Source organism: Pseudophryne corroboree, chromosome 5, assembly GCF_028390025.1.
Source record: "Pseudophryne corroboree isolate aPseCor3 chromosome 5, aPseCor3.hap2, whole genome shotgun sequence".
Classification (NCBI taxonomy): Eukaryota; Metazoa; Chordata; class Amphibia; order Anura; family Myobatrachidae; genus Pseudophryne; species Pseudophryne corroboree.
The window spans coordinates 251,884,021-251,898,911 of NC_086448.1; positions in this window are offsets into that span (position 1 = coordinate 251,884,021).

Sequence of the window (14,891 nt, forward strand, 5' to 3'; positions counted from 1 at the left end):
CCGGCTGCAGTAGTGATATATATATATTTTTTATATCATTTATCATCCAGTCGCAGCAGACACAGTACGGTAGTTCACGGCTGTGGCTACCTCTGTGTCTCTGCACTCGGCAGGCAGTCCGTCCATAATTGTAATACCACCTAACCGTGGATTTTTTTCATTCTTCTTTATACATACATAGTTACATAGACATCTTCTCTTTATCAACCAGTCTATATTAGCTGCAGACACAGTACAGTACGGTAGTTCACGGCTGTGGCTACCTCTGTGTCTGCACTCGGCAGGCAGTCCGTCCATAATTGTATACCACCTAACCGTGGTTTTTTTTCATTCTTCTTTATACATACATAGTTACATAGACATCTTCTCTTTATCAACCAGTCTATATTAGCTGCAGACACAGTACAGTACGGTAGTTCACGGCTGTGGCTACCTCTGTGTCTGCACTCGGCAGGCAGTCCGTCCATAATTGTATACCACCTAACCGTGGATTTTTTTCAGTCTTCTTTATACATACATAGTTACATAGACATCTTCTCTTTATCAACCAGTCTATATTAGCTGCAGACACAGTACAGTACGGTAGTTCACGGCTGTGGCTACCTCTGTGTCTGCAGTCGGCAGGCAGTCCATAATTGTATACTAGTATCCATCTCCATTGTTTACCTGAGGTGCCTTTTAGTTGTGCCTATTAAAATATGGAGAACAAAAATGTTGAGGTTCCAAAATTAGGGAAAGATCAAGATCCACTTCCACCTCGTGCTGAAGCTGCTGCCACTAGTCATGGCCGAGACGATGAAATGCCAGCAACGTCGTCTGCCAAGGCCGATGCCCAATGTCATAGTACAGAGCATGTCAAATCCAAAACACCAAATATCAGAAAAAAAAGGACTCCAAAACCTAAAATAAAATTGTCGGAGGAGAAGCGTAAACTTGCCAATATGCCATTTACCACACGGAGTGGCAAGGAACGGCTGAGGCCCTGGCCTATGTTCATGGCTAGTGGTTCAGCTTCACATGAGGATGGAAGCACTCAGCCTCTCGCTAGAAAAATGAAAAGACTCAAGCTGGCAAAAGCAGCACAGCAAAGAACTGTGCATTCTTCGAAATCCCAAATCCACAAGGAGAGTCCAATTGTGTCGGTTGCGATGCCTGACCTTCCCAACACTGGACGTGAAGAGCATGCGCCTTCCACCATTTGCACGCCCCCTGCAAGTGCTGGAAGGAGCACCCGCAGTCCAGTTCCTGATAGTCAGATTGAAGATGTCAGTGTTGAAGTACACCAGGATGAGGAGGATATGGGTGTTGCTGGCGCTGGGGAGGAAATTGACCAGGAGGATTCTGATGGTGAGGTGGTTTGTTTAAGTCAGGCACCCGGGGAGACACCTGTTGTCCGTGGGAGGAATATGGCCGTTGACATGCCAGGTGAAAATACCAAAAAAATCAGCTCTTCGGTGTGGAGGTATTTCACCAGAAATGCGGACAACAGGTGTCAAGCCGTGTGTTCCCTTTGTCAAGCTGTAATAAGTAGGGGTAAGGACGTTAACCACCTCGGAACATCCTCCCTTATACGTCACCTGCAGCGCATTCATAATAAGTCAGTGACAAGTTCAAAAACTTTGGGTGACAGCGGAAGCAGTCCACTGACCAGTAAATCCCTTCCTCTTGTAACCAAGCTCACGCAAACCACCCCACCAACTCCCTCAGTGTCAATTTCCTCCTTCCCCAGGAATGCCAATAGTCCTGCAGGCCATGTCACTGGCAATTCTGACGAGTCCTCTCCTGCCTGGGATTCCTCCGATGCATCCTTGCGTGTAACGCCTACTGCTGCTGGCGCTGCTGTTGTTGCCGCTGGGAGTCGATGGTCATCCCAGAGGGGAAGTCGTAAGCCCACTTGTACTACTTCCAGTAAGCAATTGACTGTTCAACAGTCCTTTGCGAGGAAGATGAAATATCACAGCAGTCATCCTACTGCAAAGCGGATAACTGAGGCCTTGACAACTATGTTGGTGTTAGACGTGCGTCCGGTATCCGCCGTTAGTTCACAGGGAACTAGACAATTTATTGAGGCAGTGTGCCCCCGTTACCAAATACCATCTAGGTTCCACTTCTCTAGGCAGGCGATACCGAGAATGTACACGGACGTCAGAAAAAGACTCACCAGTGTCCTAAAAAATGCAGTTGTACCCAATGTCCACTTAACCACGGACATGTGGACAAGTGGAGCAGGGCAGGGTCAGGACTATATGACTGTGACAGCCCACTGGGTAGATGTATGGACTCCCGCCGCAAGAACAGCAGCGGCGGCACCAGTAGCAGCATCTCGCAAACGCCAACTCTTTCCTAGGCAGGCTACGCTTTGTATCACCGCTTTCCAGAATACGCACACAGCTGAAAACCTCTTACGGCAACTGAGGAAGATCATCGCGGAATGGCTTACCCCAATTGGACTCTCCTGTGGATTTGTGGCATCGGACAACGCCAGCAATATTGTGTGTGCATTAAATATGGGCAAATTCCAGCACGTCCCATGTTTTGCACATACCTTGAATTTGGTGGTGCAGAATTTTTTAAAAAACGACAGGGGCGTGCAAGAGATGCTGTCGGTGGCCAGAAGAATTGCGGGACACTTTCGGCGTACAGGCACCACGTACAGAAGACTGGAGCACCACCAAAAACTACTGAACCTGCCCTGCCATCATCTGAAGCAAGAAGTGGTAACGAGGTGGAATTCAACCCTCTATATGCTTCAGAGGTTGGAGGAGCAGCAAAAGGCCATTCAAGCCTATACAATTGAGCACGATATAGGAGGTGGAATGCACCTGTCTCAAGTGCAGTGGAGAATGATTTCAACGTTGTGCAAGGTTCTGATGCCCTTTGAACTTGCCACACGTGAAGTCAGTTCAGACACTGCCAGCCTGAGTCAGGTCATTCCCCTCATCAGGCTTTTGCAGAAGAAGCTGGAGGCATTGAAGAAGGAGCTAAAAGGGAGCGATTCCGCTAGGCATGTGGGACTTGTGGATGCAGCCCTTAATTCGCTTAACAAGGATTCACGGGTGGTCAATCTGTTGAAATCAGAGCACTACATTTTGGCCACCGTGCTCGATCCTAGATTTAAAGCCTACCTTGGATCTCTCTTTCCGGCAGACACAAGTCTGCTGGGGTTGAAAGACCTGCTGATGACAAAATTGTCAAGTCAAGCGGAACGCGACCTGTCAACATCTCCTCCTTCACATTCTCCCGCAACTGGGGGTGCGAGGAAAAGGCTCAGAATTCCGAGCCCACCCGCTGGCGGTGATGCAGGGCAGTCTGGAGCGACTGCTGATGCTGACATCTGGTCCGGACTGAAGGACCTGACAACGATTACGGACATGTCGTCTACTGTCACTGCATATGATTCTCTCAACATTGATAGAATGGTGGAGGATTATATGAGTGACCGCATCCAAGTAGGCACGTCACACAGTCCGTACTTATACTGGCAGGAAAAAGAGGCAATTTGGAGGCCCTTGCACAAACTGGCTTTATTCTACCTAAGTTGCCCTCCCACAAGTGTGTACTCCGAAAGAGTGTTTAGTGCCGCCGCTCACCTTGTCAGCAATCGGCGTACGAGGTTACATCCAGAAAATGTGGAGAAGATGATGTTCATTAAAATGAATTATAATCAATTCCTCCGCGGAGACATTGACCAGCAGCAATTGCCTCCACAAAGTACACAGGGAGCTGAGATGGTGGATTCCAGTGGGGACGAATTGATAATCTGTGAGGAGGGGGATGTACACGGTGATATATCGGAGGGTGAAGATGAGGTGGACATCTTGCCTCTGTAGAGCCAGTTTGTGCAAGGAGAGATTAATTGCTTCTTTTTTGGGGGGGGTCCAAACCAACCCGTCATATCAGTCACAGTCGTGTGGCAGACCCTGTCACTGAAATGATGGGTTGGTTAAAGTGTGCATGTCCTGTTTTGTTTATACAACATAAGGGTGGGTGGGAGGGCCCAAGGACAATTCCATCTTGCACCTCTTTTTTCTTTTCTTTTTCTTTGCATCATGTGCTGATTGGGGAGGGTTTTTTGGAAGGGACATCCTGCGTGACACTGCAGTGCCACTCCTAGATGGGCCCGGTGTTTGTGTCGGCCACTAGGGTCGCTAATCTTACTCACACAGTCAGCTACCTCATTGCGCCTCTTTTTTTCTTTGCGTCATGTGCTGTTTGGGGAGGGTTTTTTGGAAGGGACATCCTGCGTGACACTGCAGTGCCACTCCTAGATGGGCCCGGTGTTTGTGTCGGCCACTAGGGTCGCTAATCTTACTCACACAGCTACCTCATTGCGCCTCTTTTTTTCTTTGCGTCATGTGCTGTTTGGGGAGGGTTTTTTGGAAGGGACATCCTGCGTGACACTGCAGTGCCACTCCTAGATGGGCCCGGTGTTTGTGTCGGCCACTAGGGTCGCTAATCTTACTCACACAGCTACCTCATTGCGCCTCTTTTTTTCTTTGCGTCATGTGCTGTTTGGGGAGGGTTTTTTGGAAGGGCCATCCTGCGTGACACTGCAGTGCCACTCCTAGATGGGCCCGGTGTTTGTGTCGGCCACTAGGGTCGCTAATCTTACTCACACAGCTACCTCATTGCGCCTCTTTTTTTCTTTGCGTCATGTGCTGTTTGGGGAGGGTTTTTTGGAAGGGACATCCTGCGTGACACTGCAGTGCCACTCCTAGATGGGCCCGGTGTTTGTGTCGGCCACTAGGGTCGCTTATCTTACTCACACAGCGACCTCGGTGCAAATTTTAGGACTAAAAATAATATTGTGAGGTGTGAGGTATTCAGAATAGACTGAAAATGAGTGTAAATTATGGTTTTTGAGGTTAATAATACTTTGGGATCAAAATGACCCCCAAATTCTATGATTTAAGCTGTTTTTTAGTGTTTTTTGAAAAAAACACCCGAATCCAAAACACACCCGAATCCGACAAAAAAATTCGGTGAGGTTTTGCCAAAACGCGTTCGAACCCAAAACACGGCCGCGGAACCGAACCCAAAACCAAAACACAAAACCCGAAAAATTTCAGGCGCTCATCTCTACTAGTTACTGTCAACCCTATGATCCACATCCGGGCTGTGTCTGTACAAAGCAATTTTTATTTGTGAAATATACTGTACTTCTAGGGACTGTTTCTGAACTATGGAGACCAAAAAAAAAGAATTTTCAGAATTTTTCCCATCTGTTTGTCTGTCTGTTTGTTCTGTCATCACGCAAAAACTACTGGGTGAATTGGGATCATGTTTTCACTATTGTATAGCTTAGTGAAATAGATAGAAATTGAGGTATGTATGATCTCAATTTGACATCAGGTAGAGAAGCAATAGAAAAACTGAACGTTTGACACTTGGCGGCTGCAGTTTGCAGGCTCCTCAAGTCCAAAATGACTATACTGTATGTGTGGAATTTTAGAACTCACTTAGTGCAGCTGGACTTCCAGCACACAGCATTGCACTGAAAGTTGGTGTTTCAATCATGCTTCTATGGAACTTGACTCCACCCAAGTTATGCAATAGAACACGATTCAAAGTGACAGTTCTGCAGAAGAACTTAATTGAGGCAGAGATCCTAATGGGATGTGGCGCAGATGAGACAGTGTTCATAACACGTATACCCCTTATACCCAACAATTTTCCATTTATATTCAAGTGCCTGCAGCTTCCTGTAAGCGTCTGCTTTGCTATGCTGATCAAAAAGTTGCTGGGCAAACAGTCAGGGCTACAGGCATTGGTCTCAGGACCAGCTGCTTCTCCCATTTGTTGCTTTGTGTGGCTTGCTCATGATTTAGTAGCACCAATCATATTTTTTAGTTAATTGTTGAAAGGCAAACTGCAAATATTGTTTACAAATAACTTTTTTTGATCAATGTGTACAATATAAAATATATATCACAATATTAGATGGCACTACAGTAAAATTAGTTCCGCTGAGCAATAACAGACATCCACGCAAGCTAAACCATGGGCAAACACTACTTTAAACATTATTATAAAAAAATACAATATCACAACTTACATATCAGGCTTAATAATAAAGCATAAAAGAAAAATGTAATTCTCACTTAATACTGCAGTGCGTTTCCTGAAACCTGGCTGCTTCCTCAGGCAGTGTTGAATTAATGAGGCACTCATTTATTAATTAATTTCTTATTGGCTGCATTCTAAGAGTGTCATTATAAGGATACAGAGTTAGAACCAGAGTTAATAGCCCATCTCTCCTTTCTTTAAAGGCAAAAAATATCTTCATGCTTATATATCTGAGCTTTCCATCTCTCTCTGGCTACACTTTTCCCACCCCAAGAACGCTTTTCTGTCTGCAACTGTGGTCCTGTCTGCAATGCAACACCTCCTCTGTTTATTAGATTGCTGAACATACTGATCAACATACCTCCCCTTGTGCCAGCTGATATACTGTAGGGCCCAATTCAGACCTGATCACTGTTGATGATTATCGAATGACTGTGCATGCATATGCCTCACAATGCGCAGGTGTGTCACCAAACAGCGACAGGATGGTGTGAAAATTTTGCAAGGTGATTGACAGGAAGAAGACGCTTGTGGGTGGTAACTGGCCGTTTCCAGGGAGTGTCAGGAAAAATGCATGCATTCCCAAGCATTTTCAAAGAGGGTGTGTGACGTCAGCTCCGGCCCCGAACAGACTGTTTGTATTGCACAGTAGGAGTAAGTCTTGGGCTACGTACAGACTGCACAGACTGGAAAAATCATTAGATGATGAGTGAGTTGCGAACGGATTTGCAGCTGTCCACTGTCTGGTGGAATTTTTGCACAGTGTACACATGCATTCACACACTTGCACAGGGGTGGGTTTTCTCTCTCTCTGAGCGGCAACTATCTGATCGCAGACCTCTGCAAATTTGCAGCACAGCAATCAGGTCTGAATTAGGCCCATAGTGTGTAGTACAGTATTTAAGAGAATTATTTTTAAGACCTGCAATCAGGACTTGGCCTGCATCTGTGAAGGCTGCCATTCCAAGGATTCAGAGTTAGATCTGGATTTGAACTTTGGACCACTCTAGAATCTCAAATGAAACAATTATTGAAACACTCCAGCTCAGGATCATTATATATTATGGTATTACTATTTCCCCGCCCCAAAAAACACCCCAAAAAAAACCCCATATCCGCACTCATTGGGGGTAATTCTGAGTTGATCGCAGCAGCAAATTTGTTAGCAGTTGGGCAACACCATGTGCACTGCAGGGGGGTAGATATAACATTTGCAGAGAGAGTTAGATTTGGGTGGGTTATATTGTTTCTGTGCAGGGTAAATACTGGTTGCTTTATTTTTACATTGCAATTTAGATTTAAGTTTGAATACACCCCACCCAAATCTAATTCTCTCTGCACATGTTATATCTGTCCCCCCTGCAGTGCACATGGGGGGTAATTCCAAGTTGATCGCAGCAGGAATTCTGTTAGCAATTGGGCAAAACCATGTGCACTGCAGGGAAGGCAGATATAACATGTGCAGAGAGAGTTAGATTTGGGTGTGGTGAGTTCAATTTGCAATCTAATTTGCAGAGTAAAAATAAAGCAGCCAGTATTTACCCTGCCCAGAAATAAAATAACCCACCCAAATCTAACTCTCTCTGCAAATGTTATATCTGCCCCCCCCCCTCCCCCCTGCAGTGCACATGGTTTTGCCCAACTGCTAAAAAATTTCCTGCTGCGATCAACTTGGAATTACCCCCATGGTTTTGCCCAACTGCTAACAAATTTGCTGCTGCAATCAACTCAGAATTAGGCCCATTGTTACTTATATCACCTCAAGTATTATTCTGGTGTTACCATCAGAGCCGGCCATAGGCATAGGCAAACTAGGCAATTGCCTAGGGCATTTGATATGTCTAGGGGCATCAGCAGCTTCTACTGATTAAAATGATATGCGGCATGCCTATATTCTGTGTGTAGCATTTCATATGCAGATACAGCCACAGTCTCACACAGTATATAGGCATGCTGCATATCATTTTAATCAGCAGAAGCTGCTTCTGCATCCTAGCTACATAGCAATGCAAATAAGATGCATTTTCATAAAGAAAGTGCCCCACGTTAGCATTGAGGCAAGATTTATGAGGACACATCTGTATCCAAGCAGAGGCAGAGGTCACAGTGTTAGTGGCAGTGTGAGTGCTGTGTGCATGTGAGTGGGTTGGTTGTGCAGTAGTGTTCGGAATATGTGTAAGGAGCATTATGTGTGTCATGTAAAAATGCATTAATAATGTGCAACATATGTGTAAGGGGCACTATGTGTGTCATTATGTGTATAAGGGCATTAATAATGTGCGGCATATGTGTAACGGTACTACTGTATGTGTGTCATTATGTGTATAGGGGCACTAATAATGTGCAGCAAATGTGTAGGGGGCACTATGTGTGTCATTATGTGTATAAGGGCATTAATAATGTGCAGCATATGTGTAAGGAACATTATGTGTAAAAGGGCATTAATAAAGGTTGTCATAATGTGTAAGGCGCATTATGTTTATAAGGACATTAATAATGTGTCTCATATGTGTAAGGGGCATTACTGTGTGGCATTATGTGTATAAGGTGCTCTACTATGTGGCGTTGCGTATAGAAAGGGCACTACTGTGTCATCTATTGTGAATAAAGAGCAATAGGGTGTGGTGTAATGTGAATAAGGAGCAATTCAGTGTGATGTAATGTGAATAAGGGGCTCTACTGTGAGGAGTAATGTTTATAAGGTAAAGTGATACTACTGTGGGATGTAATATGAATTATGGACACTATCACATGATTAAATGTGAATAAAGTTGCAGTACTGTGTGGCGTAATTGGAATTGGGGTTACTATTGTGTGGCCATGCCCCTTGCCAGCAAAAACACACCCCTTTTTGTGCTGTGCGCCAAATGTGCGAACTGTTCCTATTTAAAATTTAGGGGGTACAAACACCAAAATAAGGACTGCTATAGATGACGGGTGATGGTGGTGGGAAAGAGGTGCAAGGTCAGAGGCGGAACCAGCGGTGGTGCTAGGGGGCACAAGCCAAAATCTTGCCTAGGGCATCATATTGGTTAGGGCCGGCTCTGGTTACCATGTACTGTACTTCAGAGACTGGGATCAGGGTCTTGTGCACAGTCACACTCAACAAATGGCTGGATGCAACAAGATTGGACACTCGATCGAGGGAGAAGCTAGGCTTGTTGCAGTTTACTCAATCATTTTTAGGTTTTTGCTAACTTTACTATAGTTTACTTTTTATAGTGCTGTTACCATTGTTTTAATATTGATGTTTCCTGCCTTTCTACTTTTTTCTTCTTCTCCTACCACCTGAAGGTTATACTACTGCAAACAGAGCACCCTGCCAGATGTAACCTATACAGTGTGCCCTACATGTCTGACTTGGATGGTTCTTTCTTGGGCAGGATGCACACACCATGGATCTATCCATACAGTGTGTATCATATACATAAGTTTTAATCAGCCGTATATGTCTTGTATGGTTTATCTCCCACATTGTAGCTTTTGTAGTGCACTCAAGATGGCTGCATCACCTGGTTATATAAGGGTTCTGCATCTAGCTTTAGTAAACTGCAACTTCCCCATCTGTGTAATCTCTTCTAGGCATCTCTCCTATTCTTAAAAAACCTACACTTGATCCAAACACTCTCTCCAACTACCGACCCATCTCTCTCCTCCCTTTTGCCTCCAAACTCCTTGAGCGTATTGTCTACAACCGCCTTACTTCCTTTCTTTCCTCACACTCACTGCTTGACCCATTCCAGTCTGGCTTCCGTCCTCTCCACTCCACTGAAACTCCCCTTACAAAAGTATGCAATGACCTCCATGCTGCTAAATCTAAGGGACACTACTCTATACTTATTCTACTTGATCTCTCTGCTGCTTTTGACACTGTGGACCATCCTCTCCTACTGCAAATTCTTCACTCCATTGGTCTGCGTGACACTGCCCTCTCTTGGCTGTCCTCCTACCTTTCTGACCGTTCTTTCTCTGTCTCCTCTCATGACTCCACCTCCCCCTCACTTCCACTAACTGTAGGGGTACCCCAAGGTTCTGTCCTTGGTCCTCTTCTCTTCTCTCTCTATACGTCCTCACTAGGTAAGCTCATTAGTTCTTTTGGTTTCCAATATCATCTCTATGCTGATGACACCCAAATCTATCTTTCCTCTCCAGACCTCTCCCCTGCTCTCCTCACTCGTATCTCCAACTGTCTCTCTGCTACCTCTTCCTGGATGTCCCAGCGCTTTCTTAAACTTAACATGTCTAAGACAGAGCTGATCATCTTTCCTCCCTCCCGCATAACCTCACCTCCTACAATCTCATTATCTATTGATGGCACTACTATCTCCTCTAGCCTCCAAGTGCGCTGTCTTGGAGTAATCCTTGACTCCTCCCTCTCCTTCAAACCACACATTCAGCACCTCTAACAAACCTGCCATTTTCATCTAAAAAATATTTCCAGGATCAGACCCTTTCTGACCCAGGATGCTACTAAGACTCTTATCCACTCACTGGTCATCTCCAGACTGGACTACTGTAATCTGCTCCTGACTGGCATTCCTGACAAATACCTCTCTCCACTCCAATCTATCCTCAATGCTGCTGCCCGGCTCATCTTCCTCACCAAACGCACTATGTCCACCTCTCCTCTCTTACTAGACCTTCACTGGCTCCCCTTCCCTTTCAGAATCCATTTCAAGCTTCTCACACTCGCTTACAAAGCCCTCACCCACTCCTCTCCCATCTACATCTCTGACCTTATCTCCCTTTACACTCCCACCCGTCCTCTTCGCTCTGCTAATGCACGCCGACTCTCCTGCCTACGGATTACTTCCTCCCACTCCTACCTCCAAGATTTTTCACGTGCTGCACCACTTCTTCGGAATTCCCTACCTCTCCCCCTCAGACTCTCCACCTCTCTACAAAACTTCAAACGATCTCTCAAGACCCACTTCTTCACCAAACCCAGCCAAATCTCATCCTAACCCTCTGTTCTACGCTCTCTATGTACCCCATCTGTGTCACCCCTGTCTGTCTACCCCTCCCCTTTAGAATGTAAGCTCTCACGAGCAGGGCCCTCTTCCCTCATGTGCTTATCCTTTCTTACTTTAATAATCTTCAACTGCACCACATCCAGCAGTCTTCTGCCACCTGATACTTATTCCAGTGTCATCTGCATATGTAACTATGTTTATTTACCCTGTACTTGTCCTATACTGTCATCAACTGTAAGTTGCTGTTTTCCTGTTTGATTATTTGTTTATGTATTCTGTAATTGGGCACTACGGAACCCTTGTGGCTCCATATAAATAAAGGATAATAATAATAATAATAATAATAATAATAATAATAATTGCCTATTCCACCCAGAGCAACATATGTAGTGTGCATAAAATGGCTGCCTCACCTGGTACCTTTCATGCATGGGTTATGTAACCTGTGGAATTTATTACCCAAAATGACTGCACCAGCACTTCTGTACATACCTCATTACTGGTCCTGGGTCACATTATGCCATCCCTCCCACCTCTACTTGTTATATATGCCTACCAATCTCTAATTTCCATGGTAAGATACTAACTTCCCCAATGTCAGATACAGTACAGTACAGTATGTCACCAACATTCTTCCCTCACATTGTATGCCAACATCCTCCCTTTACCCACCCTCCCTAAGCTACTACCATTGCTGTTCCATGTGGGAAGGCACTTCATGCTGAAGCTGCAAGACAGTCCCTAAAATTCATGATTGTTCTACCAGAATTGGCACAATTGGCGGACTTTGCTGCTCGCTGATACCTGTTCATTCAGCTTTCCCTAAACTGCTGCTGCTGGTGTCTTAAGCTCATTTCTTGCTTGGCCAGATCTTAGAATTTATGAATTTAGTTTGGAAAAGGGATAAGTACTATCTACCACCTGAAAATCTGAATAGTAAGTGAACTCTCTTCGTCTTCTTCATCTAAATTAGCACATAATATAATCAATGACGTTCACATTTAACAATGCCACCAACACATATTTTCAGTAAACCAATAGACTTCACATCAAATAAATTGGCTTCATTATCACCAACCAGGTTTGTCATTACATTAATAGCCCCCACATTTAATTTAAAAAATCCCATTTTAAATTAGCAACCACCACCAACTACAGGGGTAATTCAGAGTTGAACGCAGCAGCAAATTTGTTAGCAGTTGGGCAAAACCATGTGCACTGCAGGGGGGGGAGGGGGAGGTATATATAAAAATGAGCAGAGAGAGTTAGATTTGGGTGGGGAGTGTTCAAACTAAAATCTGAATTGCAGTGTAAAAATAAATCAGCCAGTATTTACCCTGCACAGAAACAAAATAACCCACCCAAATCTAACTCTCTCTGCAAATGTTATATCTGCCCCACCTGCAGTGCATGCCTTCGTTTTGTCAGCCTTTGTATCAGCTCCACATGCAGCAAGATAAATATTAAACCTTTGCTTAAATCTTTTCCAGTTTTCAGACAAGTTACCAGACATCAGCATGCCGGTTGGAGGAGCTAGTTTATCCATGGTTACTCACTGTTTGAAGATAGGAGCACACGGCAGGTTGCAGACACAGAGTATCCCAGCCACAGACTTCTGCAGGATTCTGTCACACTTTGAGAGCACTAGCAGTCCAAGTTAAACTTCTTCTGACACCATGTTTTGTTCATATGTTTGTAAATCCAGTCATCAGGACACAGAGACATGTGAGTTCACTGCTGTGCTGTTTATTCCATCCAACTCCAGGCACACTGCACAATAGACCACCCACTTCCCAGCATCCCCCTGGTCCCAGGGACCATCACTAAAGATTCAGGCTTACACAGATTAGTAAGGGAGTGTCTACAAATATTAATACACTAACATCACATCCTCTTTTCTTTAAAGATAAGCCCTGTACGCTTCAATGCAACAATTAACAACGTCATATTAAGAACATCATCTAACACGTTTCAATGAGTCTCTCAGGTCTGCGTATTTCCCTTTTGGGTCTTTCATACACAATCTGTGTGTCATCTACCATGTTGGACCTTTCTAGAATCGTGGTTTGTTCACCATTATGAGGATCATCATACATGTCAGATGAAGGGTATTCTTCAGTCATGTTGTCTTCATTATGGTTAGGTTGAGATCTTAAATCCACCCGATTTCTTCTTACTTCCGTTCCATGCTCTGTACGTATAGTATAAGATCTTGGTGCTACTTGTGTTTGCACAATACCTTTCTGCACCCAAATACCTTTCTCGTGATCTCTGAGACGGACTTGGTCACCCGATTTTAGATCAGATAAGCTTTTTGCTCGCCTGTCATGGAACAGTTTCTGTTTCGCCTGTTGACGTTCCTTACTCAGTCTGACCAACGCTGAGTTATGTGTATTAAGCAGTTCATCATGTATGGGGAGATTTGCTCTAATCCTCCTTCCCATCAGCATTTGTGCAGGAGAAAGTCCATTCTGTAAAGGTGTACTGCGGTAGATTAAAAGACTTTTGTAGAAATCTTCTTTACCTTCTTGAGCTTTTTTCATGAGACTCTTTACAGTTTTTACTGAACTTTCCACCATACCCATTTGAGCGTGGATAGTGGGGACTTGACGTAGTATGGACAAATTCCCACTCATCAGCAAATTGTCTAAATTCAGCACTGGAAAACTGAGGACCATTGTCAGTGAACACTTACATAGGAACACCATGCCTTGCAAAGATTGACTTCATGCAATTGATTACGGCTTTACTAGTAGTTGTATGTAGTGTCTTCACCTCAGGGTAGTTAGAGTAATAATCAGTCACGACAATGTACGTTTTCCCATTACAATCAAACAAATCTGCGCCAACTTTCTGGTACGGTCTCTCTGGCACTGCGTGAGGACTCAGTGGCTCGACTTGTTGTTTCGGTCTATACGTAAGACATAATTCACATGTAGCTGTAGTCTGTGCTATGTCTTGGTTCATTCTTGGCCAATACATTACTTCACGCGCTCTCCGCTTACATTTTTCTTCTCCGAAGTGGCCTTCATGTATCTTGCACAGCATAGTTTTTCTTAGTCGTGCAGGTATGACAAACCTATTGCCTTTGTAAATAATACCATCGACAACTGTAAGGTCACTGCGGTACATCCAATAATCATGCATAGACAGCGGATACGCATGTTTTTCTGCTGGCCAAACTTTCAGAATGATATCTTTCAACACTTTCATTGTGTCATCTGTCTCAGTTTCTTTCCTAATCTGTTCTTGTCTTGCAAGAGACACTGGTAGAGAAGCTACGATCAAATTAACATAGGCTTCTATCTCTTCATCCATCAGACTTTTGGAACCTTCATTTTTGTCCACAGCACGAGAAAGTGTATCAGCAATGTACATGTATTTGCCGGGACAGTACAGCAAGTGTACATCATATTTCTGTAGTCTGATAAGCATTCGTTGAATTCTCATGGGACAGTCATGTAATGATTTAGTCATGATAGCTATCAATGGCTTGTGGTCAGTTTCCACTGTAAATGTTTGACCATACACAAACTGATGAAATCGCTCACATGCATATGTGATCGCTAGAAGTTCTTTTTCTATCTGAGCATACCTTGTTTCAGCACTTGTCAGTGCTCTTGATGCATAGATTACTGGTTGCCATGTATCCTCATGTTCCTGTAACAGCACTGAGCCTAGGCCAAATTGCGAAGCATCTGCTGAAATTCTTATTCTTTTCGCAGGATCAAAGAATTTTAGCACTGGTTGCTCTGTAATGATCTGTTTCAAGTTTTGCCAACTTTCTTCTTGTTCATGTGATCACATCCACTCGTTATCTTTGTCCAACAACCATCTAAGAGAGGCTGTTCG